The sequence below is a fragment of the Miniopterus natalensis genome, chromosome 11 (genome assembly GCF_054644295.1).
Source record: "Miniopterus natalensis isolate mMinNat1 chromosome 11, mMinNat1.hap1, whole genome shotgun sequence".
Taxonomy (NCBI): domain Eukaryota; kingdom Metazoa; phylum Chordata; class Mammalia; order Chiroptera; family Miniopteridae; genus Miniopterus; species Miniopterus natalensis.
Genome location: NC_142091.1, coordinates 31,188,907 through 31,215,820, shown reverse-complemented (window position 1 = coordinate 31,215,820; position 26,914 = coordinate 31,188,907). Strand labels below are relative to the sequence as shown.

The window sequence follows — 26,914 nt, the reverse complement described above, 5'->3', positions numbered from 1 at the left end:
TGCTGTGAGGATGTTTCTGGGTGAGATTAACGTCCGAATCTCTGGATTTAGTGAAACAGATTACTCTCCTTGAAGTGGGAGGCCTTATCCAGTCAGTTGAAAGCCTGAATAGAACACAAAAGCTGAGTAAGAAGGACTCCTTCTGCCTAACTGCTTTGACCTGGGACACCAGTCTTTTCTGGACTTAGGTCTTAAACTGAAACATCAACTCTTCTTGGGTCTTGGGCTTGGGTCTTAGTCAGGGTTTTCCAGAGAGAAAAAGAGATGGGCACCTCATGACCCAATCACGTTCATACATAAAATTAACTGTCACACCAGGATAATACATTCAGTAAGGCATAGTCTGTTTCAGCTCTAGGAAGTTTGAGAACAGGAGAAGTTCTGAGGCTACCTGCTAGAGGAAAATGACAAATAGACAATAACAAAATGCACACTTTTTACTAATTGATTCAGTAAACATTACAAACACCTATATAATTCACTCATTCATTCAACAAATATTTATTGATTGCCTTGTATGGAGCAGACACAGGTCCACTTACTAGATCTTTTAGGCACTATATGAAATGAATATGATATTGCCCCTGACTCTAGGAGCTTACCATTTAGATGAACACATAGAGTAAGTAAACAAATTTACAACTGCATATTATAATTAAGATTTAAGCATAAAGTATTGGATGTCGTAGGCATCCAGAGGTAATTTCATGCAGAAGGGGCTAATTTTACTGTATGAACTTTGGAACTTCATGTGGATATTCATGAGTACAAGGCAAAAGGCTTCATGACAAAAGAAAATAAGTCTGAGGTTCCTCAAGATCCTAGATTCAATGTCCCAACCTTCCTTTTTGTGAACCTATTTTAGTGACTCTACAACATTTAACCCTCCTTACCTTTTGATATTTAGGCTCCCCACGCCATTTTTTTACTATTAAAAGTAAAATTTGAAAAGGACCTTGAACTAGCAAATACACTTTGTCAAATGGGACACAAAGCCCACGCAACCTGCTTCTTCGGGACACTCGGTGCCTGTTTCACTCATTAGCTCATTTTTCATTTTCTCTTTCTGGGTCAGATTTAATCTAGAATTTCTTTTGGTGTGAATTATGTAATCTTTTAGATTTCACCTTTTGTTGCATTAAAACACTTTAAAAATGTGTTGATAGGTTAAGGTGCATAAATTTCTGCATACTGACTGAAGAACTGTGTTCAGTTGACTATCAACAATCTCCAGTTTCTCACCATCTTGCAAAGTGTCTTTAACTAAATGGAAGACAAAAATATGTACTGAATACTTACCACATTCCAGGCATGGTGCTAAATGTTTTCATATGTGTTATATCACTTAATCCTTAAACAGTTCTGTAAGCAAGGTGTTATTTCTCCTGCTTTTTGCAGATAAGTCTTGTCAGTTTCTCTCCTCTCACCTAGATTTTCATAGTTAGAGATCATGGCATAGAAAAGTAACACTGAGTTAGAAATTAGGAGACCTGGTTCTGGCTATGGCCCTGTGATTTGCTGTGTGCTCTTTAGAAAGTCACCTCCTCTCTATATGGTTTAATAACCTTATTTGGGGAATGAGAAAATGAATACTATAGGAAAGGGTGTATTTGATAAAACTCTTCTCAAAAAAAAAAAAGGCATTACAATAAGGCTGAGTCCTCTGACAGGTGTGCTTTACATTCAATTTCACATTTATTCCCAGAAAGGTAAATTTGTAAAAATTATATTTTTGCAAATTGACTCCTAACATAAAGGCACTTATAAGAAGTTGCTATTTGAAAGAGCTCTGTAGTTAATTCTTAAAATGAGTGTAGGCTCTACACATAAACTATTTGGGCTCCAATTTGGCTCTGCTACTTAAAAGCTGTGCAACTTTAGGTAGGTTACTCAAACTCTATATGCCTCAGTTATCCATCACTAACATGGGGATAACTATTATACCCAACTCTAAAGGTTATTGTGATGATTAAGTGAGTTGACATTTGTAAAGCATGTAGAAGAGAATCTGGCACATGGTAGCAGATTAGTATGTATGTGTTGAGACAAGGACTTATGTCTTGATAGTGTAAATAGCTGTTACCTTAAGGTACCCAAGTCGAATATGAACAACTGCATTTTTTTAATATTAGATATTTTAAACTTGGACATGCCAATATAGTCATGGAACTACTATTAACTTAAAGTTTAACAGAGTTTTAACCTTATTCTTGGGAAAGCAAACTAATTACCTATTATCTATAAATCCATAAAATAGAGGAAAACTATTTAAAGCTGGAGAATATTATGACATATAAAGTAACTTGTGGCAATGCCAATTTATATAGGCATCTTTAAAGTAAATGTAGCGATACCCATAATTAAGGGTCTTAAAATATTTAAAAGCTATGTCTTAGAAATGCTATTTATTCTAAACTATCCAAAGGAAATAATGCTAAATCAAAAAATACTTATTCCCCAAGTATTTTAAGAGTAGAAAATTTGGATAAAAACAACCCGAAATATACTAAGATAAGGATGTTTATCTTTTATACAGCTATTAAAATACATACACAAATCCTAATATAGTCTTAAAACATTTGAAAGTAAGTTCAATGTGACTGCAACTGCATTTTAAAAAGTACATTATATGTAGACCAACAATAGCAAAGTAATGCCGGGATAATATACACTAAAATATTAACAGTTTTTATCTAGTCTTTTAGGATAATAATATTGTCTGAAATTTGTTCTATTTCTGATTTACGTTTTTTAAAATTTATTTCAATGAGCACGTGTTACTTTAAAATAAAAACAAAGAACACACCAAGATAGTCGAACATCGGCAAGAGTCAAAACATTCAGTTAGAGAAAAACTGTCCCACATGACAAAAACATACATAGTGATATATTGATTAATGAATCCTCTGGGACCACCACCCTTTTATAACAAAGTTGGCTATGTATAAATAAACAAATAAGCAAACAAAATCACTTCACCACAGAGACTTTCTAGGCAAGAAAAGGAGTCCTGGGAGAGGCTGGGGACGCCAGAGGGCTCCGGGAGCTGTCCAGCAGGGAGGTGCTGACAGGCGCTGTCCCGGTAGAAGGTTATAAAAGCATCCTCTGGAGGCCAGAATTCCACCGCCGCTTCCCTTTGCTCTCCCTCCCCTTGTCTCGTGCCTGTTCACCTTCCTGTTAATATTAGATATTTTAAACTTGGACACAGCCAATATAGCCGTGGAACTATATTGGAACATCCTTCCTTCCTCTGTGCCCCCTCCTTTCTCTGTTTGCCTGATAACTATGTAGATTGAAAGAAATAACACTTATAAAGCACCTAGAATAGTGTCTAGTGTTTATAGATGTTTAATCAAGACAAAGTCTTTTTTCCCTTCTCTTCCATCTTTCAATCTCCTCCTCTTTTTTTCTGTGTCCTTCCATTTTTATCTCTTCCTTATTGAATTCTTCTTTCTTTGAGGAGAGTCACCCTATAGACAGAAGGGTGGTTGCCTTCTACCAGATGATTCATTTTCTTTGAGGGTGGGACAGTTTGTGCAATGTCGAAACATTCCAAGGGGGGAAAAACAGGTCCCAGGACTCTACAGCATTTTCAAGAATTTTCCCCTATTCTAATCCATCAAGCAGGATATTAAAAGCACCTATGTGGCCTAGGAGCTTGATGGGCTGATTCAGTTGAGCTGTTATATTCACAAATGGCTATTAGAAGGGTGGGGTGGGAGGAGTTCCCTAAATATGAGCCATATTTTAATAACATTTTCTTTTGAGTTAAAAAAGAGCAAAGGAATAATTGTAGAGAACATTGCAGTTTTAAAAACTTTTAGAATATTTGTGGGTGGGGGGTTGCCTCAGAAATGGTGGCCGGAAAGGGAGGGGAAGGGGACTCACAGGGGCTACTGACCCTTATAATGCAACTAGGGGCAAGATAAAGCAAGAGAAACAATGCATAGACTTGGCCATGGAATTACATTCAGAAGTTGAATTTTTGCATGTGGAGAAAAAAGTGAAGCAAAAGTAAAGTGTCTATTTTCAGCTAATGACACAAAAATGACCAAGAGGGGAAAAGCCTTTCAGAAGGCTTTCCAATGGAAAGACCATTCCCAAAGCAGCATTTTATGTTAATAGTGTGCAGACTGGGGCAAAAGAGGACTGATATAATAGAAAAATTCTTTTTTTGGGAAAAAACACACCTCTTTTTCTCTTATGAGATTTTAAGGTCAAGGAGAAACTCTGAATTTTCTGTATTTTAGGGAAGGGAGTGGAATTACTTCCCTCAGAAGACTGGTAATTCCTGAAGGAAAGAAATGGTGTCATAATTACATTTGTATCTCTAGTGCCTATCACAGTACCTGGGATAGAGCCTGGCATGGAAAGACACTTGGCATTTATAATCATAAGTCAAACGGTCATTTAACTAAACTGCATGACAGCCAGGATACAGCAAGGGTGGGGCAGGAGGGAGGACTGGAGATTGCTAAGCGACAAAACAAAATTATTTGGGGTTTCTGCCTTTCAACCTCAAGTTACTCACTACCCTTCAAGCCGTTACTTGGATTTGGAATAATATGAACAAACAGTTTAAGTGTTTTTGAAACTGACAAAGTCAGGCCTCTACACAAACATGGTTTTAGACTTTGCCATGCTAAATATCTTCCAGGATAGACAAATAAATATAAGTCCTAATAATTTTAGTTTCAAACTTACTATATAATATTAAAAAGCATACATTTTTGGAGGCTCCATATTGACAGCTATATCTCCACAAGGTTTTTTTTCAATAATTTTTTAAATTCCACTTTATTGCTCAAAGATTCAACTAAAATCCTTATTTTATATATTTATCTTAAATCAATCTTATAATTAATAGAGTCATCTACCACATCCTTTGACTTTGAGACTACTGGGGACAAGAGCTTTTTATTGCCATATCTGTAGTATCTAGCATTTATTGGTTGCTCATTGAATATTTGTTGATTGAATGGAACAATGGTATCAGGTTTTCATTAATTTTCATAAATCCACTTTATTTTGTGAATGCTTATGAATACATAAATATTTCCTACATTTCATATAAACACTTAGCATAGAGAAAAATAACTTTAAGAGAAATAATGACCAAGCTCATTGGAAAGATTAACAAGTTATCAAAAGAATTATCCTAACAATCAAAGAGGTTCCTCCTAGAAGTGATGAGCCCCCTTAATGGGGCTATGAAAATAACTGAAGCCATATAAAAGAATCAATCATCTATCTAATGAATACATACATACTTTTTAAAAATTTGTATTTCTTGCAATGGCATATGTAATGCAGTAGTTATTACGGTGGCCATTCTACCTATGAGGAAACTGAAACTGTAGAGAAATCATATATGTAGTAAGTGGTACATCTAGCTTTGAAACTCAGGCCTATATAACATACAATTTATGTTTTCTTGTCATCTTTCAGATAGTGTTGAAGAGTTCACTAGAGAGAGGATGGAGTAGAAGGCTCTATGTTCTTTCCATATCGCAGTTTCTAAGGTAGGATGGAGTCCTCCATGAACCAGTCTATAATAAACAAGTCATTAAGTATAGTTATAATATAATTACCAACTCCATTATATAGGAATGATCCTATTCAAATGGCTTGACAAAATGAAATGCGTAGACCCTCTAAAAGTATTACTTTATTTTCATAGAGACTTGATTTATTTTCCAAAGAATCACATCTACCAACACCCATGATCTGGGTGTTTCACTCTATTGACATGGTTCTGCCTCACAAACTGACTTTGTTAAACCAGAATACCAACGAGAAGAGAATGGAAAGAAAGTTCAGCCACTGCAATTCCCCAGCCTTATAAACAATGTGTGCTTGTAATTATACCAATTCCCACCAACGATCTGAAAATCTGGGGAAAACTTAACAACAGCACACACGAAACCTCTTTAAAAATGAGCTTTAAGGGTTGAACGCATATTCAGCAACATTCTCCACACCAACCACACATCTTATTTGATTAGTAGCTTGTGTTTAATTTCCCTTGACAAATAATTCACCTTTATTAATAATCATTTAGCACTGCAAAGCAATTCTTGTAAGTTTGGGGAAACAGATTTTAAACAGTAGTCATTGCTAAGATGCTGCTGTAAATATAATTAAAAGAGTGAGCGGATAGAAGCGTGGGGGGAGGGGGGCAGGTTGTGTGAGGAGAGGAGCTAACAAGTTAGTTATTGGTGATGTTCCTTCGCATACATCTTCCTGAGAGCCGTGAACATACAAACCTCCACCAACTCGAAGACCTTTTCAGGGATTTCAAAAGGAGCCTAGCCAGTCTTTAGCATAATCAATATACACTTTTAACTGACTCTACGGTGCAGCCTATTTTATTGAGTAAAAAACCATAAATCTCTGGCAGTAACTTTACTATTAAGTGATTTCATGAAAGATATCACTGGGGAATGTTAGAACTCAGGAGAATCATCTCATCTACACCTCTCAATTTATAGAATAAAACCTGGGGCTCAGAAAAGAGAGAAGATCCTATAGGCATAGTCAGTATAAGACTCACAATCCTGACTCCCAGTGTTTTCATTCTCCCTGCACCTCCCATGAGCACTCTCCATGAAGCTGCATGTGTATGTTTCATTAACTTTACGGCCTAACATGCTTACCGGCTGTCCAGCCCAGTCGCTGCCGCTGTGTTTCTGTATAGTAAGGATCATGCGATTATTCACTTACGAAGGTGAATTTTCAGTTATTTCAGAGGATGCTCTCTCTCCTTAGAGAGTCACCATAGTGGCCACAAAAATGTTTTATACAAACAGGCCAGACAATCCCTCCAGCTTTTCACAACGAAAAGAAATGAAGGTGTGTAGCGAGGAGCAAGGGGCCGTGCATTCCTGCTATTCATGGGCTAAGACTGCTCCAATACCAAGTTCTAGGCACCTTTTTCAAGGGGTGCATTATGGAGTCCACTGAAAAAGTTTCAGGCGAGGAGCAGTGAGTGGTAACCTGCTTCAAAAACCTTCAAACCTCATTTCCTTGGGAACACCGATCACTTTTCCAAAAATCTGGGGTGGGACAGTTATTCACTAGAAACTTCACTAGCTGCGCCACCTCTTGATACAATGTCTGAGCGTCGACTTCGAGTAGATTGTATAAGCTCGGAGAAGAATACACAATCGGGGGCAACACGAGCCTAGCTCCATTTTCTTCTGTCTAAAATCAAAAGAAGCTCCTCCGCTTTAAAAGTATCAAATTGCAAATGGATACGTTCAATTTCGTCTCCAGGACGTCTACCGCGGCAGCGAGCCCCGGCTGACCCGCAGCTCACCCCGGCTGACCCGCAGCTCACCCGGCTGGCCCGCAGCTCACCCCGGCTGGCCCGCAGCTCAGCCCCGCTGGCCTCGGCGCGCGCGGCCCGGGGCTCGGCCCGGGGTGAGTCCCGGAGCTCGCAGGAGCCCGGGCACTAAGTACACGACGCGCAATGAGATCCAAAGCGGAGAGCAGCCGAGGCGCCCCCTTTCCGAGCGTATCTGCTCGCGGAGCCTCCGTGCGTTGGAGACCAGGGTCCTGTCACGACCGACTTCTCAGCCCAGCGCTGGGCTCTCCAGGCCCCCAGCCCCAGCCGGCTCCCAGAGAGGGGGAGAGAGCGCGGAGCAAGTCGCAGCTCCTGTCGCTCTCCCGACAGGCAGGCACATAAACAAACAACAAAAGAACTGTTCGCACCCCAGGGGAGGCAGCATGCATTAGGGAGACATGACCCTCGTCCTACCTTGCATCCAAACATCAACGACAAAGTGTTGTTGGTGCAAGCAACTTTGCAGTGGCAAATCATTGGTGTAAAACAGTCAGGGTCCTTAACAGCAGGGGACATTCCTTTCGGGCTGCGGCAGTGGCAGCTCGCTGGGGGACGCGAACACGGTGCGGTGCTCGCCGGGCATGTGGAGCGACAGCCTAGACCGAGCGGCCGCTCGCGCCGCTGCCCCCCGCGCCCCGCGCAGCCATCCCGGCGCCCGCCCGCCCGGCAGGAGCGACGCCGAGGGCAAGTACCGAGCGTCTCGGGGTCTCCCTTCCCCGGGGAATGAGGCGTGGGGGCAGGGACAGAACCGAGACGGGGTTCCCCCCCTCCCTTTATGGTGAAGTGGGGGGAGGTAAAATTTTAAATAAATAAATAAATAAATAAATAAAAATAAATAAAAGGAAGCCAGGCGCTTAGCCGAGGGTTCAAAGGAGGTGGGGCAGTATTAGCATGTAAAAGGATGTGCCCGCCTACTCGCCCCAGTCACACAAGATTGTCATGAGAGCTGAAGGGGGCTGAAATTATTCCCTGAAGGAAAAAAAAAAAAAATACTGCAGCTCCCGATTTGGTAAAAAGCCAGTGGCTTGCAGCAATCCAGAGTCACCGTGGGGAGCGCTGGCCGGCGCGGGTGGCAGGGAGGGGCCGCGGGCGCAGGGAGCGGGCGCTCGGGGCCACCTAGGAGTCCCCGGGCAGGAGCGCTGGGGCCGTCGGCGCCAGCGTGACCCCGGGACTACACGCGGCCCCCTGGCTGCTGCCGCCTGAGCGTAGGCGACCTCTGAGGCCGAGCCTCTGAGATGGGGAGGCCCCGAGGATCCCTGCCGGGCGCCAGCTCCAGGCCCCCCGAGAAAGGCGAGCGTGGTTGACGGCCTGCAAAGGGACCTCGGGTAGGAGGGCGCTGGAAACGGGTTCCCTGGGGCGCAGGCCCCTGACTTCTGGGGCAGAGAGCCTACTTTCTTCCTGGATGGTAGATTCAGGTTTGGAACCAAGGTTTTATCTGATAGAACATTTTGCAAACTCAAGAAGGAAGAGTCCGCCCCCTCCCCATATTGATGTCTGAGAAGCTCCAAGAAGCCCCAGAAGTATTTTTGTAGTTCCGGAAGTATGAATGTCAAGACTGGTGGATGCTTTATTGGCTTTTTCCTTTCCTTTCCTTTTTTTTTTCTTTTTAAAGTGAGGCTGTCAAAATTGCAAAAGACCAAAAAAATATCAGCATGTGGCTGGCCCAGCTGCAAAAATGCTTATTGGAGACCAAAAAAAAAAAAAAAAGGAAGGGTACAAACAAAAAAGTGGATAAAACTAGCACTCTTTGGGTGCCACCTAAGTGCCTGGCACTATGCCTCACAGACTGCTGGTGGAAAGAGAGCAAGACATCAAGGTTTGGAATCAGACTCTGGTTCTGGTGATGAGTGTGGCTTTGTATAAGTTACTTACAGCGCCTGAGCCTCTGTTTGCCTGTCTGTAAATGGGGCTATTAACCACTACACCGCAGAGTTGTCTTAAAGGCTAGAGATAATAACACATTTCTGTGCTAAGTCCCTGTGTTACCTGGCAACTCCTTTTGGCTTAAAGAGCTTATTTCATGTCTTAGCCTGCGAGGTCAATGTTATTGGACACATTTTCTTGGAGGAGGGAACTGAGGCTCTAAAGGTTATATAATTTGCCCAAGTCACATAATCAATAAGCCATGAAGGTGAGTTTCAAAGAACAGTGATGGGAGATCGTTTAAAAAGCACCTTCACAGGAGACATCACACACTTGTCCAGAAGCTAGTTCCAAAGTCTCCAGATTTATTTGAGAAGGGTCAGGCTTGTCACATCCACATGAATGTGAGTTTCAAAAGTCTCTTTCTAACTGGGCGTTGAACTCAGATCTTGAAATACAGCAAAAACATAGTCCTAAACATTCATAGCAAACTCTGCCAGAAGCACCTCCTCTGAGGTATTTCCACCAAAAGACCAGACCACTTGTACTCTGAATTTATAAGAGCTCCAATGACACTGTACTCTTCAGCCTTATAAAATTCTATTAAGAACAAAAGAACAAAACAACTTGCAAACTGTCAAGTCAAATGCAGTGTCCTAAAAACTTTTTTTCACATGCCCATGTCCAAAATACCCCACCCTCCTGTCCCAAATTAATGGAAACCAAACCTGATTGCATCAGAATACCCTGGGGTGCTTATTTAAAAAGGAAAAACAGGATTCTCAGGCCCAACCTTACATTCTCATTCCTTAGATTAGGAGGATATCAAAGAATCTACATTTTTCTTAACTCCACCCCCACCAAGAGGAATAGGTCCTGCCCACAAAATCAAGACCTCTTAAAGGGAGTTGAGGCAAGTCTGGTTCTAACTGAAGAGGGCAGCTATGCCTCAGGCTTCGGGATTCTAACACTAAGTGCTGGAGTCCTCGCCTAGTTGGTTTCTTTATTAGGAATCAAGATTGCTTCAGTCAAGCTCATATCTAGGGGCTGCTGGGGCTCAGAAAGTCTAATATATGTGGGCTTAAACACAGCAGATCACATTTAAGGAGAATTCTGGTCTCGTGCCTCTGTGAAATCTTAAAGTCACATTCACAGATTAAGTGTATCCCTTAGCATTTTATCCCTTTATGTTACCATAAAATGTGTGATTGTGTGAGCACTTCCACCTACAGAGCATCTATAATTATGGCTGTTTTTCCAAAGAGGAATGGATTCTAAAAAAGTTGTACAATATTTCCCTTATTCATTAGCCTATAATTTGGATTTCAAACACCCTAAAAGTATTGTATGCTCTATATTGTGATGTTCCAATAATATCTAACACAGTCTTTCCCTAATGAATTACCCAAGCTAAGGCTGACCTCCTATTCTAGGGCAGCATTAAAGGCTGCTATGTTCAAGTTATTTCCCATTTTAAAGTTCGTGCTGGTTTAGATCAAGATAGCCAAATAAAAAAATATAAAGAAAAATGTATATTTAATCTCTTTGATCTTTTATTGTTTAACTTTAATCAATGAGAGAGTTCATTTAGCTCTCTCTCTACACATACACACACACGTGTGTGTGCTTATGTGTGTGTGTATAGTTGTCCTCTGTTTATATGCATGTGACAAAATGTTTTCTCTTCATTTTTGTCTCTCAATAATAGCTATGGGGTGAATTGAAGGGGAGGGGATGGAAGGGGGAAAGTGGTTTCCATGACAATGCATTCCATAGTTACAGCCAGTAACCACTATGGTTAAAAAAAAATATGAATCACTGTTACCTTAAGATATGAACATGCTGTATTATTGGTCTGAAAAGCACTAATTTAGGAGGATACTGCATGGGGGTGTACTGCAATATTTTTAGGAGGAGATATTACTAGGGAATGTCAGGAGATGATGCACTGATTTTAATAGTCAAAATAACCACCCTTAATTAGACATTTCAATGATTGGCAACATTTACAGTTCTTCCTAATATTCATCACTTTTCAAAAATGATACATGACAACTACATACTATTAAACATTTTTTCTAATGACAACTTTTCTCAAAATGAACTCATAGTCACACACACACACACACAAATCCCACAGGATTATCAATAAATGTGACCAGAGTATAATTTTAACCTTTTATTATTGTTATTATTACTATTCATAATAAGTAATTGTAACAGTTAAGAAACATTAGTTATTTACTCACCTTTTTCTTGCTTTGCAGATCCCTTCCATAGCAATTTTTTAAAAAGAGGTGGTTCATGTTGGAAGGGAAAAGTGTGTATTGTACAGTAAGAGCCATGGTGTTTCTTCCTACTGACTGTGTGACTTTTAGCAAGCCACTCAGTCTCTCTGTGCCTCAATTCTTATGTCTATTAATATGAAATGAGTATGCTAAAGCACTGCTAAGTTTGCTTCCAATGTTGAAGTTCTTTGAGTGGACTTTCAAATATAAGATCTTAAGAATTTGAGAAGCTATTTTATTCAGTCACCTGTCTTCAGAAAATAAACTATTCTGTAGTGTTTACTGTTTGGTATGCTCTACTATAGTGTTTGCTATACGCACTGTTTTAAATTCATAGTGGCCTGGAGCCAGATCCTACTTTTTTTTAATGTAAATATAATTTTATTTATTTATTTTTTTAAAAATAAATTTAAATTTATCTTTATTGTTGAACGTATTACAGATGTCCCCTTCCCTCCCCACTGATCCCTTCCACCCTGCATCTACCCTACCCCCAGACCTCCCCCATACCAATGTCTGTGTCCACAGGTTATGCATATAAGCATGTAAGTTCTGAATGAAGAGTTAGAAAGAGGTATGAACAATTGACTATCAATCAGATCCTACTTTTGATAATCGGTTGTTCATACCTCCTTCCAACTCTTCATTCAGTGATGTCATGTTGGTAGCTTGGAATCAGCCATAAAGTACTTATACAACATAAATTGGCAAACATGACAAATCAAGACTTTTTTCTTCAGAGAAACATTTACCAGCACAGCACTGGTTTAAATAAATTATCTACATTAACTTATTTAATCACCACAACCACTCAACTCTAGTCTTACCAAAACAAAAACAAACAAAAAACTCAACCAGAGAGATTAAGTAAGTTTCTCAGGTTAACAAATCATGTATACTAGTTAGTTAAATAACTAAACTAACAAAAATCTTGGCTTTCAACGACAAATGTTTATTTCTTCCTCATGATAGGTGCCCCTCCTGGCTTGACTGTGGCTCTAGTCCGTGTTGTTCCATGAACAGCAGAGCAGCCTGTCAGGGACATGATGGTCCCGTGGCAGAAGGAAAATGATCACTTACTGAATATACAGTAGCTCTTAATATTTCTGTTCAGGCATGAAAAACATCTTCCTGTTCATATTTTATTAGGCAAGGCATGTCAGTGGGGTAGGAAAGAATAATCCTTTCATGGGGAGAAAGGAGAAAATAGTGGAAATAATATAATACATTTAGACAACAGCTTAGCTGGGTGATAAAATTAGAATTTGAACCCAAGCAATCGACTTGAGGAGCCAAGTTCTTAACAACTAGGCCGTTTTGGCCTGTTACTTACAGCTAACACATCTCAGTTTTTAACCTGCTTTCCATAATAGGGTTTGTTATTGAGTAACTCTTTAGGGATTTCTTCCCTGTGACTCCAGTAAAAAAAGCATGGTAGATTTTGAAATCATAAGAGCTTTGGAGCCAATCAGACACACTAGGTTTTGCCACCAGCTGCTGTGTGATTTCAACCTTTACATTCCTTTCCCTCTCCTCCCTTTCACTTCAAACTGAAGTTCACTTATTTTCACTTAATCTTTTAGTAGAGATATTTTCCTGCAATTAATTCATCAATAAGTTTGTACCACACACTATATTTTTTATCATTGAGCTTCCTGAAATATGTAAAGCAGAGAGGTATATAAATATATGCCTTTCTGCCATCAATGAATTTACAAATGAATTAAAGAGGTCATCAAGAAATACAGGTTAACTGTAGCTCTTTCTGATGGTAGGAAAGTATATATAATTAAGTATTCATAAATGTACTATAAGTCCATAAGAATATTTGACCAACCTAGTTAATGTCTCTGAACTACCATTTCGTGTTCTGTAAAAAGGTGATAATGCTACCAGATTGCTCTAAGGCTTAAATGAGATAATATATTTCGATATGCCTGTTACTCATCTGGTTCATGCTAGGCACTCAGTAAACTGGAGAAACTTTATGTTAATTTAATAATTTTTGTTTCAATTAAAGTTTACTGGAGAGAATAAACCTATTAGATCTTATGTGTATAATCTTTTTATTCTAAACGACTCTAACACTTTAAACCTTTCTTCACGAGTTTTACTCTCCCCCAGAAGTCCTCACCCCCTTCCTCAGCCCTCTCATGTCCCTCTAACCGAGGGACACACAACTGTTGTGAGGGTTTGTGTTAGAGTCAGGTGCCTGCAACAGACTGCAGTGTCCGCCATGCTTTCTATATACCTGTCCAGCCTTCCTGTCTCTGTAAATTCCACTCCTTCATTTCCACTCACTTGCCCTGGAGCATAAACCCATTTGGTTAGTCATGCTTAGTGACTGGTTGACCTTTATTTGAGTCATACTTGGCAGGTTTATTTGACCTTTATTTGAAATAAGTTTCTTGTTTATTTGTAGTTTGGAATGATTGAGTCAATACATGAATGAATGCAGAACAAATGAATGTGTGGGTTAAGCCAGGCTCTCCACGGCTCCCACCAGTGAACAAGTATGGATCTTTGCCTCCTAATCCAGCCCCCGCCCCCTTCCCTCCTAGTTGGAAGGAGTACAGCCATTATTGAGGAAATGCCAGGCCACTGATTCCAAATCAATTTTGACAATTTGTTTTCAGCGGCAAGTGTTTTCAAATAATAATTGTGTTCGCCTACAGTAAGGCAAGGCAAAAGTTTGCCTATAGACTGCTCATGATATTCATTTTCACCCTTATTGCCATTTTATAAAAAGCTCCAAAATGTCACCTTCTGTACCACCTGTGAGAATTTCTTCAGCAGAAAAAATAAAATAAAAAAGAACTCTTCTTAGGTCTTGTTGATCAGAAAATTTTATTTCATTGCTAAAAGAATAATATTTGGGTCTTGGTTTCAGTCCCAGCTTTGACACTTATTATGTAACTCTGAGTAAGTCAGTTAATCTCTTTGAGAGCAAATTTTCTCATCCATTAAACAAGGGGAAAGATGGTTAAATAATAAAACCTATACTACAGGGTTCCTATGAGGATTCACTAAAATACCATATGTGAAATTACCTATCAAATTGCCTGCTACATATTTTTCATAGCAAAAAATAACATTTATTTCTAATAATATTTATTCTAAGTACAAAAGCAAAAGTTTAGTGTAGAAATAATTTTAAAATATTGTCAGGCAGTCACAAAAAAAAAGCAATTTGAAAGTACTCACAATTCCATTGCCAGAGATAAGTAATCTTAATATTCTGGAGAACGTGTCCTTGTAATATTTCAACAAAATTATGTTCAAAATGTATATTGTACAAGCTGCCTTTGAATATAATATGCCATTGGTACCTATCCCTGCTTTTAGATAGATGTCTGCCTACAAAAACATCATTAACAGTGCCGTGGGATTTCAGTATTTCATGGGAAATTTCATATTTCCCTCCTCATTGTGGGTAAAAACTACTGATTTCACTATGATGAGAAAATTGAAATTTTCTTGTGGATAAGTACTTGCACAGATCCATAACAAAACTTAGAGTTGAAGAATTTTTGGTGCAAAGGGCTTAAACACTTTTAAATATTTAATGTATTATAGCCAATTTATGTTTGTATCAACTTAAAGTTTCATTAAAATTTTTATAAGACTCCATTTTATTCTTCATAAATAGTATCTTATATTTTGAGTCTGATTTGTCTGAAGATGTTGTTTTTATTTTAGTTGGTTAATTTATTGGTTTTACATGCTAGTTTAGCTTAGTATAAATTTTAGGTTGCCAGCTATTTTCTCCTAGTATTTTGAAGAGTGGATCTGGTTCTTTTCTCTGTAAGTTTTCACACCTTGGTTATTGTAAACATAAACATAAGAGAGCAAATATCTCTTTGATATCCTCCTTTCATTTCCTTTAAATATATACCCAGATGTGAGATTGCTGGATAATATGGTAGTTTCATTTATTTATTTATTTTTAGGAACCTCCATGTTGTTTTCCATAGTGGCTGCACCAATTTACATTCCCACCAACAGTGCACAAATATTCCCTTTTCCCCATATCCTCACCAGTATTGTTATCTCTTGCCTTTTTTATGATAGCCATTCTGACAGGTGAGAGGTGATATCTCATTGTGATCTTAATGTGCATTTCCCTGACAATTAGTGATGAGCATTTTTTCATGTACCTGTTGGAAATCTGTATGTCTTCTTCAGAAAAATATCTATTCAGATCCTCTGCCCATTTTTTAATTGGGTTGTTTGTTTTGCTACTGAGTTGTAAGAGTTCCTTAAATATGTTGGATATTAACCCCTTCTAAGTATATGATTTGTAAATATTTCTTCCATTCTGTAGATTGCCTTTTTGTTTTGTTGATTGTGATTGTTTTTGATGGTCTGGCATATACTACTAATGAATGCTTAACAATACTCATTTGTTCACTCATTTATTTTTTTTATTTATACATTATGCACCAAAACTAGCCAAGAAACTTATTTTAAATACATGTCAACCAAACACAGCAAAATTCCTGTGAAATCACTAATTCTATTTTTATACTGGTTCCCCATCTGTGAAACAAAGGCAAATAGTTCATTGTTAAAAAAATATATTCTAAATCAACTTTGTGAGCAGCAATTCATGAGAACTCCATGTCAAAAACAGCTCATTTAAAATGGCTTTATATTGTCACTTTGCTTCTCTACTACAAATAGAATTTCATTGTCAGCTTCCTTTCATGTGAACAATAGATGACTCTTCTAGCTGCAAGAACTAAATGAGGTGACTGACTTACCCTGAAGAATTCCATGCTATTATATTGCAAGCAAGAGCCCTCATACCCAAACTAAATGAAATAATTACTCTATGAAACAATTGCTTGCCTAAAACTGTGAAGACATCAGATCTGTGTTACAATCTCCAGCTACATACCATAGCATTAAGATTATGACAATCATCTCTTTTTCTCTTAATTACCTGGAGACATGTTAGTTAAAGTCCTTAATGGCACCAAATGTTAAATACAGCCTTACTAGATTTCCATTTCCTGTTTGCTTAAAATGCTGCAAGATCATTGTGAGAAAATTCTCTCTTAGTGCAACGTGTGAGTTACTTCTGTAATGAGTTCTGCTGTTCTCTCCCTTCATTATAAGAACAGTCAATCTCAAGTACAGTGAGTCTGAAGATCTGAATTGTGTTTGCTGAAGTCCTTGGCATCCTAAGATGGAAAAGCCATTTCTGGGTTCATGATGCTAACACGTTTCCTTCACTTCCCCTTTTCAGTTTCCAGTTACTATTTGCCTACTCAGTCATCCAACAAATAATCGCCTGCGCCTATTATGCGCTAGGCACTATGCGTAGAGCTGCATGGTGGTCAGAGAAGGTATAACTGGGAAAGGGATAACTCACCTGAAATCAGAAGGATGAGTGAAAACTTACTGGACAAACAGGAAGAAAGAACACCTCAAACAGAGGGAATAGGATATATAAAGAATATTGAATGCCAGAAAACAAGGAATTTAGGAAGGACTGAGATAAACTCAGAATAGTTGGAACACGGGAAACAAGGGGAAACATCAAAATGAGAAGCAGCTGAAGTTTCTTAAGAAAGCAGACATCAGACTAGGAAGGTTATATTTAAGATTTTTTTTAATTCTAAAATTCTTAGGAAACTACATAATGAATATTTAAAAGGCAGATTTATTGAAGTATAATAAACTACAAATATTTAAAATGCACAATTTGATATGTTTCAACGTATGTATTATACGTCCGTGAAGCCATTAGCACAATCAAGATAGTGAATATATGCATGGCCCTCAGTTTGTTTATATGCCTTTATAGTCCCTGCCCCTCAAATTCTATCCTACTCCCCCATCTCAAAGCAACCACAGGTCTGCTTTCTGTCACCATAGATTAGTTTGCATTTTTTAGAAATTTATATAAAGTGGTACAATCCAGTATGTGCGTTTTTTGTCTAATTTTTTTTTTTTCATTCAACACATTTATTCTGAGATTTATCTAGGCTGGTGCACATGTCAATAGTTCATTCCCTTTTTGTTGGTGAATAATATTATACTGTAAAGATATAATACTATAATTTGTTTATCTATTTATCTGTTGTTGGACATTTGGATTGTTTTCCGTCTTTGGGTATATAACTGCTATGGATATTTGTAAATAAGTTTTTGTACAGACATATATTTCCTTTTCTATTGGACTGGAACGGGTTGATCATATGGCAGATGGATGTTTACATTTTAAAGAAACTGTCAAACTGTTTTACAAAGTGAATGCATCATTTTACATCCCCACCAGCAGTGTATGAAAATTCGTTTCCTCAGATCTAAGGCAACATCTGATATAGCCAGTTATTTTAATTTTAACTGTTCTAATAGAAGGATAGTAGTATATCATTGTAATTTTAATTTGTATTTCCTTAATGACTAACAGTATTGAACATCTTTTCATGTGCTTATGTGGTGTCTTCTTTGGTAGTGTCTATTCAGATTTTTTGGTCATATTTGAAATTGAGTTGTTTCTTATTGTTGGGTTTTGAGTTCTTTGTATATTTTGGATTTAAGCATTTAATTAGATATATGTATGTACATATTTTTTCCTTAATCTGTAGTTTGTCTTTTTTTCTTTTATTGATTTCAGAGAGAGGAAAGGAGAGGGAGAGATAGAAACATCAATGATGAGAGAGTCATTGATCGAGCCTGCAACTTGGGCATGTGCCCTGACCCGGAATCGAACCCTGATCACCTGGATCCTAGGTCGACGCTCAACCACTGAGCCACACCCGGCCGGCTGTAGTTTGTCTTTTCGTTCTTTTAACAGTATCTTTATCCAAATTATTATTTTTTTCCTTTATAGTTCATGCTTTTAGTGTCATATCTAAAATATCTGTGCCTCACTAAAGGTCACAAAGATGTTCTCCTCTGATTTGTTCTAGAATTTTTGTAACTTTAAGTCTATGATAAATTTGGGGTTAATTTTGATATACAGTATGAGGTTTGGATCCAAGTTTATTTTTTTGCATATGTATTTTCAATTGTTCCAGCACTCCTTGCTGTAATAGCTATCTTTTCTCTACTGAATTGCATGCCTTTGTAAAAAAAAAAAATCAGTTGTCCTTTTATGCATGGTTTATTTCTGGACTCTCAATTCCTCTCTAATGATTTATTTGTCTACCTTTACACAAATATGATCATAACACAAGTTCTTTCTTTCAGAGCTGTTTTGACTCTCTCAAAACTTTGAATTTCCATATGAATTTTATAATTAGCTTGTTGATGTCAACAAAAATTTCTACTGGAACTTATAGAGATTGTGTTGAATCTCTCAACCAATTTAGAGAGATTAAACATCTTAGCAATATTGAGTCTTCCAACCCAGAAGAGCAAGGTATCTCTCCATTTATTTAGGTCATTTTTCATTTTCTTCAACAATATTCTGTAATTTCCAGGTCTTTCATATCTTTCTTCAGATTTATCCCTAAATATTTCATGTATACACTATTGTAAATGAAATTGTTTTCTTGATTTCAGTTTCTGACTGTTCTTTCTTAGTATGTGGAAATGCAATTGTATTTGTATATTGACCTTTTAGCCTGCAACCTTGTAAACTCACCAATTTACTTGGTAACTTTTGTTGTAGAGTCCATCGGATCATATCATGTCATCTGCAAGTAAAAACAGTTTTACTTTGTCCTTTGTTTCTTTTCCTTGACTGAAGGTGTTGCATAGAACATCTAGAAAAATGTTGCATAAAAGTAGTGAGACAAGACATTCTTGTTTGTTCCTGATTTTAAAGAAAAAATGTTCAGTCTTTCACTATTAAGTATGATATTAATCCTAAGTTTCTCATAGATGCTCGTTATTAGGTTGAGGAAGTTCCCTTCTAATTTCTCCTATGTGGATAAAAGTTTTTTTTTTAAAAAATCAGAAATAAACATTGGGTTTTGTCCAATGTTTTTTCTACATTTCTTGTTTATTAATGTGGTAATTTTTGAATGTTAAATAACCTTGTACCCCGAGATAAACCTCAATTAGTCATGATTTATTACAACTTTAATATAGTATTGGATTCCATTAGTTAAAATTTTGTTTAGAATTTTTGCACCTATGTTCCTGAGGGATTTTAGTCTATAATATTCCTTTGTTATAACATATTTGCCTGCTTTGGTTAGCAGTATAATTCTGTCCTCATGGAACAAATTGGAAGGTATTGATTTTTTTCATAATATTCCCAAACTAGAAACAACCAACATGTACATTAATAGCTAAATGAATGAACAAGACTAGACCCTTCCGTACAATCTCAAAATCATTACTCCAATTGAAAAAATTGCATATATATTGTATAATGCCACTCATATAAAATTCTTGAAAATCAAAGTTAACATTATTGTGATAGAAAGTAGATCCCTGTTGCCTAGACCTAGTGGTAGAGAAAGAGAAGGGCTGGAAAAGCCCATGAAGAATCTTTCAGGGGTGGCAAAAACTATCTATATCTTTTTTGTGGTGGTGATTTCACTGGTGTACATATCTGTCAAAACTCGTCAAGTTGTAAATTTTAAATAAATGCACTTATTATGTGTAAATTACTCCTCATTAATGTTTATTAAAAATATCTTAGATGGTTCAGAATTCAAGATCAAGAAATTATATTGATTTTCTAAGTGAATTATCAAATTACACACCAATGTTACAGGTTTTAACCAAAGTAACTTCCAAATTAATTCCTTCCTACACAGGTATTATATAAGCCAGTGATTTTCTGCTTTGTTAGAAGATAAAATTCCACAGTGTTTAGTTCTCCAGAAGTAGGGAAAAAAAAAAATGTATCTTATGAATTTGCCAAGATCATTCACACAATTACTTTGTTCACTCACTTGCAATCTACCTGAGTTTTAAAAAGACTATATCACTAAGACAAGACATATTTTGAAAACTGATGTTTCTAGTGATGAAAGCCAATGTTTTAGAGTTGAGAACTTAGAAATATTGAGGAAGCAATGAGTGTGTGATTGAAGAATGAGAATTCTCTGGCTAAGGGAGCTGGGATTTTTATTTAAATGTTGATAACAGTCTCCATTCCTGACATCTGAGAGCAGAGCAGGGAAACAAAATCTGGTGAAAGACCCACCCATTTCACATAAAACAGCATCTAACCCATATAGTAGTACATCAGAAGACCTCATCTGTACAGGTAATGATACTAATTTGAAAAATGTATTATTTACAGCATAAGATAGGGTGTTCCTTAGGCCCAGGCCCCAGTTAGAGCCTAGAGTATATTGTCTCAGAGGATATTGACCAGACTTGTGGCCTCAGAATGCCTGGGTCCGCTCTGCATTTACCCTACATAAGAGACCATAAGCCCCAACTTCCAGAAACTGGAGATCATCGCTGCTGATGCATTCTATGCCATCCACTAAAAAAGAGAGGAAAGCTGCTGACAGTTGAGAGTAAGAAGACTGAGCAATTGCATTGCTTATGTCTGAGTTCAGGTTGGGCAAATGCCTCTAAGTCTCTGTGCCTTGATTTTGTCTTTCATAAACGAGGGTTAGAAAAATGTTTTTTATAAAATCTTCAAAGGCTTAAATGATTTAATGTGTAAAAGTCCTAAAACACTACACAGTATACAGTAAAGTATGACTTAGCATTATTATTATTATTATTGTTTTTTATTAGTATTACCATGATCACTATCACCATTCTATCATAATTTTTCAGAAAATGTCTATTAAGTCTTTAAGGATTAATTCGAATATCATCCCTTTGAACCCTTTGCTGACTCTTCCCACTCAGATAGCAACCTCCTCTCCCAAGGTTACTTTGGACTTTGTATTTTTCTTCTTTATAACACTTAGGAAAAAGCTATGTAAGTCAGCATTGCGACAGGTAGTGGATATATAGCGGTACATGAGACAAACTGGAAATGTACTCTACCCTCACGAAGCCATTTTTCTAATGCGGAAACAGACAATTAGAAAGAGTCAAGGCTTGTTCAGGATCACTTAAACAAGGAGTGAAGCCAGGGTGCAGGGCCCTCTTCAAATTCTGAAGGAAGCGGCATTCTTTGTACTGCACTATTCTGCCTCCCAGCTTATTGTATTTATTTATACTCCTTATTTACCCAAGTCTCTTTCCCACTAATACGTGTTTAGTTTAATGTTAGGTACACAGTTGATGCACAGGAATTACTTGTGTCACGCATCAATCATTCAAATAAAAAGTGAATAAATATAATGCAAATGATTTTCAATAAAATTTTTCTCAACAAGAAGCATTTTGTTGTTATTGATAAGATATATCAATATATCTATATCAAGGTAAGCTGAAATGCATACAGAAGACACATTGATTTATCTTACATGAAATGTTTCTGTACTTAAAATCACATTCCCTAGAAAATAAAATGAGATCTTTGGAAGAGAAAAGGTAATTACAACAGTGAGAATTTGTTTTAAAAGGTCAAAGTGTATACCTATGTGTGGTGCCAGGTGAGTACAGTAAGTATTGGAGGGAACACTTTGTAAGTATAAGACTATCTAACTATTATGTTGTACACCTGAAACTCATACAAAATAATATTTAATGTAAACTGCAATTGAAAAATAAAAAGAATAAGTGAATATCAAATATTAGGTTGACCATCAATGGTCAACATTCCAATGATCATTGCAGATAAGTTTGTAATTTTCTGATCATCAGATTATTGTTAATCTGCAAATACTTCAGGCAGCCCTGGAGTGCATTCTTAATGGGAACTATATAAAACATTTCAGCAACTGAATCGTTTATCTTATTCTCAAAACATTTCAGAAAAGGAAATCCATGTTCATCAACACCGTCACAACTCTAAAAATATGCTTGAAATTAAGAGGTTATTTAGTCTGTCTACCACCTTCAGTTAGAGTAATCTGAAAAACATTTTACAACAAATTGCTTCTATTTACTTCTATTCTGATTTACCTTCAATCCATCCATCCATTTAATATTCGTTCAGCTCTATTACATTTAATATTTGGGAGGGAGCTAAGGTTACAAAGATAAATAAAACACATTCTCCCCCTCTAAAGAACTCACATACTAAAGATAATAAATAGTCACATAGATAAGCAACTTACATGGCAAAGTGAGAAGAGGGTTGATGGTTAATGTATGCACGCTATGGGAAAAACCAAGGGAGTGGCAATTAATTTGGCCTTGGGAAGACAAGGGAGTCTTTTAGTGAGAGACCTTAGATTGAGATCTTGAGAAGGGGAAGGAAGGAGTTTGCCATGTGGATAAGAAGGGATGGGCTCCATGGAGAGGGAACAGGATATATGTCTAGTGTGCTCCAGGAGTGGGGAGACATTTCATGTGGTTGGATCACAAGGTTCTTGGTGAGAAGTAATGAAACAAGTTGGTTGGGTAGATTTTAACCAAACTAAGGAGTTTGGATTTCATCCCCTGTCAAAATATATATAGAAGAACCCTGAACAACAACATAGTCCAAGGATTCTCAATGAGCTACTAAAAATATTGAATTGAGAGAAAATAAATTGAATCACATCTCTGCATATCAGACAATATGTAATTTCTACACATAGAAAGAGCTAAGATTGGGCAAACCTTTTAACTCTTGCACAATGCATTTGAGGTGCAGCTGGGGCTGGAAATGTAAGCCTTGTGACACCTTCTTAAATGCTCTTTCTTATGCACCATGCTGTGGCAAATTTCAACATGAAACAAGTTCTGAAAATTTAACTGAAAAACACTTTATGCAAACACCTCCTGTATGAATACAGCTTTTCAGGAAGACCTCTTCAGTTCTAACTGTACTAATTACAGAATTTAGAGTTCTGTACCGCCAAAAGGAATAGGTAGCACTTTTCTATAAAAATGCTAAACATATTTGAAGCTATTTTAAAGTCAAAATACTAAGCTAAAATGAGGCAGGCAGAAGCAGAGTCAAATTTCCACCTGAGCTAATGGTTGCACTCTTCAATTTAATGAAAAGTACATGAAGTTCCTCAAAAAGCTTTTTCTCACAGCCAGATACAAATCGAAAACAAATTGAGAAGAAAGACCAATCAATAAGTCTGAGGGGGAAAGCTGGAAAACCCACCTGCATTTTCAGGAAAGGGAGCCACTAAATATGACATTAATTTAAACCCCGACCGTTTCTGCTCTCTCAGACCTGAAGTTTAAAAAAAAAAAAAATCACCTTCACAAAATACCACCCTTATCTGTTGAGAAATGAAGTCTCTAGAAAAATTACTTACTCCAAACACCAAAAATTATTAATAAAGAAAGAAAATCTATGAAAATTTAAATAGATATACCCAAAGGTCACATATTAGAATTCACTGTTCTAGAATCTATGAAAACAAAGCACTCCTAACCCTTTACTTAAAATCAGTGTATTATTACTCAACACACAGTTTCAGATGTAAGATCCATAGTAGAATTTCAAGTTCATATTTGGTTAAAAGAAGATAGATTTTTTTGGTGAGCAAGTATAAAGAGAACAAGGGTGTGTGTGTGTGTGTGTGTGTGTGAAGAAATACATGAACAGTTGCTACATGAATTTTAAAAAATTTAATAGTGATTGTGGATCAACCATCATCAGGTTAAATGTTTTTCAACACTTGATTAATTTCTAAGGATAGCATTATATGAAATGGTTAAACTATATCCTTTAAACTTTAAGAAAACAGAAAATAAAGCTTTGAATTTAATAAAGATTAAAGATTACCTTTCAGAAATAAATTGAAATGGAAAAGTTTGTGGCCTTAAAATATTTAACTCTTAACTGTCCACAAAACTTAACTACCCAAAATGATTTGTTCCTCAAAAATTCTAGGCAGATTTTCCGAGGCATCGTTTAGATCTATAGATATGAAATGACTGATTAGGATGTGCCAGCAGCGGGCTATACGAAGATAAATGAGGTATTGTTTCTTCTCTGGGGTAGTTTAGATTGTGGGTGAGATAAATAGGGAAGCAGATAATTGTATGTTTGGTTGCTGTAGGCAGAAGGTCACTGGGAACTCAGAGTAGGGCTGCTCAGCCAAACCCAAGGATGAGGTGATTCTGTGAGGAAAGTAAAGAAAAAGAGAAAAGAGAAGGGGTGGGAAGGACAGGGGCGGGGAGGGAAGAGGCTGGGAATGGGGAGGAGAGGAGGGAAGTGGGGGAGGGAGGGGAGGGCAGGGGAGGGGAGGGGAAGCAAAAGAAAAGTAAAAGAGAAGAGAAAAGAAGAGAAAGAAAAGAAAGCCATTCTTTTTATTTATTGGATTCTAAAAACTAATGCTTTGAAATAATTTTTACTATTGAATAAAGGTAACCGTTAAAATACTCTATTGTTTTACATTAGAAATTAGCCATGAACTTAACTCTACCATTGTTTCTCGCTGTAGCTTGGTTTAGACTAGATAAAAAGCAGGAGATTTTAATTTGGGAGCTAGGAACCTTCAAGTTCAAGTTATTTAGTAGGACTATGGCCTGAGGAAAGACACTTAACTCTGAAATTCAGTTTCTATATCTGCACAATGAGGCTAATGAAAAGGATCTGATGAGAGAAAGTAGATTTCAATGTGTTGTTAATAACAAAGTAATATATAAAAAGATGATGATGTGATCTAGCAAAAGGAATCAAATTTATCACTTACTTCTTTGGGAGTACAGGGTATTTTTATCTTTGGGGTGCAAGTTACAGAAAACCCAACTCAAATGTGCTTAAACAATAAGAACATTTATTGGCCATAGCATGAAGTATGACGTAATCCGTAGAGTCCAGGTGCACTTCCTTGCCAATCCCTTGGCCTGGCTTCCTCTGTACCGAGATGTGGTGTCCTCCCTCCGATAGGGACCAAGATGGCTATAGCAGTTCTGGACTTCACCTCCATGAACTACACTGTGCAGAAGAATGGAGTCTGGCTTCCAGAAGTTCTCTCAGAAGATCAAGAATAACCTTTCTGCAGAAATCTCATGGAACCCCTCCTTACATTTTACAGACTCCAAATAGATCGCATAGCCAATCTAGAACCAAATACTACAAAGGGATTAAATTAGATAAATCCCACTGGGATGGGATTGAATTTAGACAAGTCCAGCCAACCCATGGACCTTGAGTAGGCCAAGCCTCGGCTGAGACACTTGGGGTTTGTGGTGGAGAAATAAATACCTGAGCAATGGAGTCTGTGAGGGAGAAGGGAGGGGCAAATGAGTGCTGAGTGCTGGATAGGCAACCAAAAGTGTTCCTGAAAGCTATAATGGAAAAGGTAATTCTCTTTCCTATTAGAAAACCATGCCAATGACCAGAAATATTGGCAAATTTTTTTGTTATATAATAACTCATCCATATTCACACGATGTGTGTGTATAATTGGTTTGAAGTTACAGTAAAAATGAATTGAACATGATAGAACTAAATTTCGGTTATTATACTAAAGGAAATAATGCAGTGATTTTGAAGCAGCAGCAGCAGCATGGGTTTTGCTGTCAGAAGAACCTGGTTTTGAGTTCCAGCTCTGTAATACACTAGATATGTGACCTTGGACAATTCACTTAGACATCCCAACTCTCTTCATGACAAAATAGGAATGATATTAGCTGCCACATTTGCTATTAAAATGAAATAAAATGCTATAATATGAAATAATCTTCCTTGCACTAAGGCATTTGATAAATATTAGTTCAGATCCCACTGGCTGCGTTTGTCCTCCCTCATCCCTACTGTCCCCAGGTATCAGTACCGCTCAACTAATTGAAATCTAAAAATATCTTCTGGCACATACTTGTAATTTGCATTAATTTAGGTGCTTGGTATCATGGTTAGAACGTGCCCATCAAAAGATTTTTAATTAAAAGGGGGACACAAATGTCTCAATAATCGACCCTCCTACAAAGCAGAGTGGAAGGAGTTCTGTACCAACAGCCAGGCCCCACTTATTTGCACTCCCTGACCAGCCCTAGTCATTTTCCCCCGTATGGCCACGTGCCATGTCCCCTCTGTGAGCGCACAATGTAGGCTTCCTTTCCCGTTCCTACTGTGCTGATGATTTGTCTGCAACCAGCTGCCTGTGGTTTCTCAAGTAGAATCAAAGACACCTGACAGGGCAACATCTGCTCTCAGCCTTTGCAGTTTTGGGGCTCTCCCATTTGTATCTCAGGCCAGAAAATTATGTGTGAGAAACTTGCTTTTTAGTTTAGAAGTTAGGCACTTTTAGAAGGCCCCTCAATTAGATGGCCCACCAACATCTGCTGTGGTCCCAATAAGCCAACTGGCATTCACTGAGCCCTTCTGAGTGACAGGCATTCACAGACCCGAGGTGAAGAAATCGTGGTCCCTGCTCTTGGGCAGCTAGTAGTCACATGTGTAAGTTCAAAAGAGCATGCATAGCAATAACTAGAATGTGAAATTGTAAACAGTGAGGTGATAATTAGCATGTCCATT

At 37.6% G+C, this 26,914-nt stretch overlaps 1 protein-coding gene across 1 annotated transcript in view; it reads right to left on the bottom strand.

The window, feature by feature from the left end:
- The window catches only part of DLG2 (discs large MAGUK scaffold protein 2), a 1,615,022-nt gene that overhangs the window by 1,015,191 nt on the left and 572,917 nt on the right, over positions 1-26,914 (bottom strand). The gene's annotated exons all lie outside the window — the stretch shown is intronic.